Raw genomic sequence first — 7,237 nt, 5'->3', positions numbered from 1 at the left:
CCCGCGCCTATAAAACTTTTCTTTCCCCACCCTAATAAACCTCCTATCACTAACTCACTACAAAATCCTAACAATGCCTCCGAGAAGGCACTTACCAGAACCGAAGCAGGATATTACCATGGGAGATATCCACTGGGTGTTGTGTCAGGTGTTACAATGGCTAGAGGCCATCGAGGAAAGGATCATGGGCAAAGTCACTGACCGTAATAGTGAGATCCAAGAAGGAGAACTAGAAGAATAGTTGAACCCCTTTCGTAGGGATGGCTTCAATGGAGAGAAAAATCGACCACTACATTTCAAAATTCAATATCAAACAAGACTGAGAGAGGAAGTGCCTGTTGGAGGACACAGAGATTTAGGATTTAAGGTGGACCTATTGGACATCAATAGAATGATGAATCCAGATAATTTATCAAGTGGATGCAAACAGTTGAACGGATTTTCGAATACAAAGACGTGCTCGATGATGAAGAGTGAAACCAATCGTCGTCAAGCTGATGAAGAATGCTTTGTTGTGGTGGGAGAACCTGAAGAAGGAGAGACAGAGAGAAGGACAGGACAAGATTACTTATTGGGAGAAGTTTACCCCCACACTAGTGTCAGGATATTATCATGAAACTCCACTATCTGCAGTAGGAGCTATCAGTCGAGGAATACATGGCAGAATTTATGCAGCTCAAGTTAAAATGTTAACTGAAGGATAAAGAGGAGCACTACATAGCTAAGTATTTGAGTGACCTGAAACCTGCCATAAGTAATGTAGTTTAATTGCAGTCCTATTGGACACTAAGGGACGTGCAGACCTTAGCGTTGAAAGTAGAAAGACAGCAAAAACAACAAAGGTATTCACTTCCATTCAGACAACCATTGACAGCAGGAGATCCCAACATGAGCACGTCTGGAGTAGGAAAGACTGGGCAAGAAATGACAAAGCAAATCAAAGTGGAAAGAAGCCAAAAAAGAGCAGCACACTTGATACAATCCCAGCCCAGAAACCCTCTAGATGCCATGGATATGGGCATTGCCACAACTTACCCGACGAGCCAAGTGGTGTCCTTCACCGAGCAGGATGTCGTGGAAAAAGTTGGTGATATGAAGGGGAAATGTTTAGGACTAGGGATAGGTATACCAACTCTAAGGATATGAACGGGAAATACTCTTTGTAAGACAAGTCCTGCAGCCGGAACCACAAGGAAATTACCCATGGTTGAGGCACAGTATCTTCCGCACCCATTGTACGACAAGAGCGAAAATTTGCAACCTCTTCATAACAAGGGAAGCTGTGAGAACAAGGTCTCCGCTTTCATGGTGAAGAAGCTGGATCTAGCTTCATAGAAACACTCCCAGCCCTATTCTCTGACATGGTTGAAGAAAAAACCGATATACAAGTAGATCAACAATGCCTAGTAGAATATTTCATTGAAGAACAATTACAGAACCAGGTGCGGTGTGACGTGGAACCCATGGACGCTGGTCACATCCTATTGAGTAGGTCTTGGACGTTCAATCGCAAAACACAATACAATGACTTCAAGAACATGTACTCATTCACGAAGGAAGGGAAGTGCACTGTTCTCTCACCCATCAAGGATTCTGAAGGAGAAGATATACTTATAAGAGAGAAGCTAGAGGTCCCACACGCCACTTTTCTACAGTCAGTTTGAGAAACCCCAATGGCACTTGCCCTAGTCATCTTAGAGGGAACTGAAGAGAAGGCAAACCCACCGGATATGGTCCATCCACTATTATCCGACTTTCAAGATGTGATGACCGCTAGACTATCAATGGGCTCACCCTTGCTTAGGGACATACAGTATGTCAAAGATCTATTCTCTGAATCAGCGTTGCCAAACAGGCCTACATACATATTGAGGCCAGCGGAGTCTAGGAATTATAGAGCAAGTACAAGATCTCATTACTAGGGGATTGTTGAGAGGGAGTACTAGCCCATGGGTTGTCACCGCGTTGATGGTATCTAAGAAGGATGGCTCTTGAAAGATGCATCCATAGTCAAGCTTTTAATAAGATCACCATCAAATACTGGTTTCTTATTCCGTGCCTAGACGAACAACTGGATCAGTTATATGGTGTCGTAGTCGATTCCAAAATTGATCTAAGCAGTGGATATAATCAAATCAAAATGAGACCATGATATAAATGGAAGACCGCGTTTAAGACCACATATGGGTTGTACGAATGGACCGTCATGCAATTTAAATTGTCCAATGCGCCTAGCAACTTTATGAGATTAATGAATCAGGTGCTTTGAACCTACATTGGCAAATTAGTGGTTGTTTATTTCGAAAAAATGCTTTTCTACAGCAATTTCAAGGAGGAGCATTTTCAGCATCAAAGGCGGGGCGAAACTATATGCCCAACCGAAGAAATATAATTTCGTGATAGCTTGAATATGTTTTTTGGGTTATATTATATCCAATGCAGACATTCAAATGGACCCTAAGAAGATAGAGGCGATCGTGAATTGGACAACCCCGCGGTCCTTTATAGAGCTAAGGCAATTTTCGTCAAGAGCTTTGACATCATTACAACTCCCCTAACAGAGCTTCTAAAGGGAGAGAAGTTTCGGTGGACATAGGCAGCCCAGTCCAATTTTAATGCCCTGAAACAAAAGGTAACGCAAACCCCAATATTAGCCTTGTCAAATCCTAGTGAGTTATTCGAGGTGGAGGTTGACGCATCTAATGTGGGATTAGAGCAAAGTTGAGACAGGGAGGACACCCTATATCCTTCTTCAATGAGAAGTTGAATGAGTCCAGGAAAATGTATGACCTACAACAAGGAGGTTTATGCTATTATGAGAGCCCTGCAACATTGGAGTCACTACTTACTGACAAGCAAGTTCACTCTATTTGCAGATAATAGAACATTCATATATAATAGAGCACTGAGATTCTTGAACAATTAGAGCAAGCCGAAGGGCAAACATGAGTCATAGGATGAGTTCTTCGCATCATTCTAATTTGTGCTTAAGCACAAGGCAGAAAGTTGGAATTGAGCAACAAATGTTTCGAGTCACCGACATTTGATGCTCGCCTCTATGCAGGCCAGAGTTGTCGAATTCGAGGTGGTAAACGAGTTGTATAAGACAGATGAGAATTTCAGGGAGATCTCGGAATAATGTCAGGAGAGACTCAATGGCAATACCACGGAGTGGATGTCTACCTATTTTGCCAGAAAAGGTTGTGAATACTCGGATGTTTGTTGAGAGAATCCATCATTCGGGAAGGTCACAGCAAAGGATTGATAGGACATTTTGGCAGAGACAAGACCCTCGTCTTAGTAAAGGAATATTTTTTTGGCCTAGATTGATGAGGCATGTGGAGCGGAGCATCAGGCAATGTATAGTTTGTCATCTAACCAAAATCAAAGGGCAAAACATAGGACTTTACACACAATTACAAGTACCCAATGCTCCTTGGGTTGATGTAAGCATGGATTTCACGATGGGTCTCCCAAGAACACAGCGGAACAATGATTCAGTGATGGTTAGTTGTGGTTGACAGGTTCTCGAAGATTACTAATTTCGTACATTGCCACTGAATATTGGATGCATCACATGTCTCTGACTTATATTTCAAAGAATTTGTGAGGTTACATGGGATACCCAAAACCATTACATATTATAGTGAAGTCAAGTTTTTGAGTCACTTAAAAAAATATTTATGGGGAAAGCTTTGGTGCTAAACTTCAATTTAGCTCGGTAGCCCATCCACAGACAAACGGTCAGATGGAAGTGATGAACAGGAGCCTGGGAAACCTCTATGGTGATTCATAGGAAAGAATATCAAGCAGTGGGACCTGCTCCTAGCCTAAGATGAACTTACCAACATGACCACAAACCAGATGACGTGACGCACAAGGACAAAATCCACTCACTCTACTTGAGTTATTACCAATTCTTCTCACATTGAAGGTTAGAGAAGATGTTGAGGTGAGAGGACATGAGATCCAACGATTACACGAGGAGGTTAGAAGAACACCAAGCAGAATCATAAGTACCAAGCGCAAGCTAATAAAACAGGAAGAAGATATTTCAGAAAGGAGATCTAGTGTGCATCGAGTTGAACAAAGAATTACCATGGGTTCGTTCAAGAAACTCAAACCCAGAGCAGGTGGACATTTTTGGATTTTCAAAAAGCTAAATAACAAAGCCTATAAGAACGACTTACCATGGGATTACAACATCCCTGCTCCGTTCAACATGAAAAACTTAACTTCAAACTACTGTCGGCGCTAAAAAGAAAAGTTGGGGGAGTTGCCCGTAAGAAGTTGTCGGTCGCCGGAATCAAAATTTCATTGTTAGCTTCAGAAAGATGTTTAATTTACATATATGTATAAGTTTTAAGAAAAATATGAAATCAAACTAACCCCATACTTTTCACAGTTTAAATGAAAGAGCGCACTACTTCAAATCATGTATTTATCCCGAGGGATAAACACAAGACTTGAGGATGAGGCTCGATCAAATAAACTAAGAAATATATGACATTCGTTTGGTCTGCGAAACCATTTTATTTGCCGACAAGTTCCCCTATTTAATCCAAAGAATTAAATAGGGTTTATTTTAGGTTAGGTTCGAAAAAATTTCCTATAAGGGCAAGCCTCTATAGTTAATTATATCTTAAATGACCGAAGTCACTTAAGAAAACTCTCGATAAAAATCAAAGAATACTATCTTCAAAGAAGTCAAAAGGATAGGACTTTTCAACGAAATCGGACGAAAATGTGTGAAAGGGGAATGCTTGAATCTGGAACATTATTGAGGAATCCAAATGAGAAAGAACTAGGGGAGGTCGTAGATCCGGAGGCGAACCCCGGTGACTTCCCAGTCTATCTTATGATTTGGCTTCAGTTTTGAGAAGAATTATTCAAGTGTTTCATCCTGCCAATTTTATTTAATTAGGGTTTATACTTGCTTGACATGGTCACACAAGTCCCCCAGAAAATATGATGATTTGTCGTATCGGACGACAACCTCATAACCTAGAACGAGTTAGGACTTAAGTTGGGCCTAAAAGATAAAATTAGGATTTATGTCGCGCTAAGCAGACTACCTCGAAATCCTATAGCTTGTTGTTTAATTTCTAGGAAAAGAATGGTTTAGCTGGGGAAGACATGTTCTACTCTTGAAGATGATCGTGCTGCCCACCGCGCTAAGTCCAAGCTCCGCGACATGACGAGTTTAAGTTTTCTAGGGTATCCAGTTATGATGTCAAATCAAACGACCCTATGTTAATAGTCCTCTAAACGTCCTATATAAAAAAAAGGCATGCTTAAAGATATATAATATAAAATGTTCAATACAGGACAAACGGTAGGATGCATATAGAATAGTAGCAGGTAGAAACAGGAATAGTATAACATACGGTACGGTAGCAGGTAAAAATAGGAATAGTATAATATGTTATACAGGAAAAACAGTAGCAGGTAGAAACATGACCAGTATAACATGTTGTACAGAAAGAACAGTAGCAGGTAGAAACAGGAAAATGAAGTGTTGTAAAATGTAAAGCAAACATGTACGCCCGTGAGATCCGCTGTTCCTTAAGTATAACAAGTCTAAATGCATTGCAAAAAGCGAAGACGTCGTCCAGGAAATCCGAAGAAGGGCGTAACAACGACTCATTACAGAAAACTCGAGAAAATCAACGAGAAAAGACTCAAGTAAAAGAAAAGAAAAAGAATCCACAAAAATCTTGGAGAAATCCAGAAAGAAAGAAAAAGTAACACGAGTGCCCTGTCCCAAAGCTTCGATTAAACAAAAAAAACTCGGGTGAGGGGGACCGCAAGCACTCGTATGGGGCTAGGCTCAGATATATATTTATACTCGAGGGTATGCGAAGGCTACTCGGTCACCCGAATGTATAGAACCTGTCACTCGTCTAGAAGTGTGTCTTGAACCTCACTTAGGGGCTAATTCCCCGTCAGCCTAATAAGTATTCGTCAGGTGGACAATCAGGTCTCGAAAAATCATCAAACTTTGTTTTATAGAGAAGAATATATTTTTATTTTATTTTTTTGAAACAGATTTTAACAATTTTTATTGTCCACAAGTCGATTACGTTGTCGAGCGTGGGAATGTCAATCCCCTGAGGAGGTTCGAGCCCCACTCCCCCCAGACATATGTCGGTGAAGGATACTATTATCCTATTATTCATCAAATATCTGGATCTTGATGTTATAGGATAAAGCATCTTTCTTCTCTATCTTCGGTCTGTCTTTATCATCACCACCGTACGCCCCAAAACGATTACTTGCGACCTTGCTTTATGGTTTCACGTATAGCAAAAGGCTATACGTGGGCACTTATGCATCGGACATAAGCATCTAAAAACGGAACCAAGAAGCAAGGAAAAAAAAGAACAAAAATGGGATGAGAGAGGAGGAACTGATCCATCCAAAACTCGTGACAAAAAAACTCGAAAAAAGGAAGACCCGAAAATCCCTGAATCAATCCGAAATAGATATCGCCTTTTCACTTTTTTTTTTAAAATCGGACCAACCCGAGTCAAAATGACTTCCTAACGCCGATATCCAAACCCCAATGACATCTTTTATGAAATTAATCTGTCTCAACCAAATACTTTTCCAAGATAAGATTTAAAATCTCCCAAACTTCAAAAAGAAAATGATCTCGGGGAAAACCACCACTAATACTCCCAAACTTATACAAGAAATCGGAATCTTACAACTTTTAATTTAATCAATAGCCTCATATATCAAATAAGCATAAAATTTTCCCATATAACCAAATAAATGCTCACGACCAGGGTCAATACAAAGAGGTGAAAAGATGAAAAACAGGTAAGGCTCTCGGTCAAGGCAACCAAAAAGGGAAGGAGCTATTAAGGCTCGCGGCTAAGGGCAGCAAGGGACAGCTGCTAAGGCCCACAACCAAAGGCAACCCAAGGAACAAGTAAGGCTCACGGCTAAGGCAACCAAAAAAGAACCATCGGTGGTTGTTATGCTCCCTTGACATACATAAGAGGATTATAATTTTTGTTATGCTCCCTTGATTATAATTTTTGGGATGACAAACTTGATTCAACAATCAAATTCAAGCCACTCAGACTCAACAAGACGAGCCATACCGTCCCAGGCAACCTCTCAATAGGTTCACGGGTAGGGATAGGAGAAGTATAAGACAACCCCCTACCAAGCCAAGCCCAAGGGTTTAAAACGAGCCAAACTGAGCCCCTCGACTAAGGCCAAAACC

At 40.8% G+C, this 7,237-nt stretch overlaps 1 protein-coding gene across 1 annotated transcript in view; it reads right to left on the bottom strand.

Annotated features, from left to right (window-relative positions):
- Nucleotides 1–7,237, bottom strand: part of LOC110031497 (DNA mismatch repair protein MLH3-like) — a 117,857-nt gene that overhangs the window by 12,586 nt on the left and 98,034 nt on the right. The window lies entirely within an intron of this gene.

Source organism: Phalaenopsis equestris, unplaced genomic scaffold (genome assembly GCF_001263595.1).
Source record: "Phalaenopsis equestris unplaced genomic scaffold, ASM126359v1 Scaffold000834, whole genome shotgun sequence".
NCBI lineage: Eukaryota > Viridiplantae > Streptophyta > Magnoliopsida > Asparagales > Orchidaceae > Phalaenopsis > Phalaenopsis equestris.
Note: the sequence above shows the minus strand (reverse complement) of the source record. Positions and strands in the feature narration are given on the sequence as shown.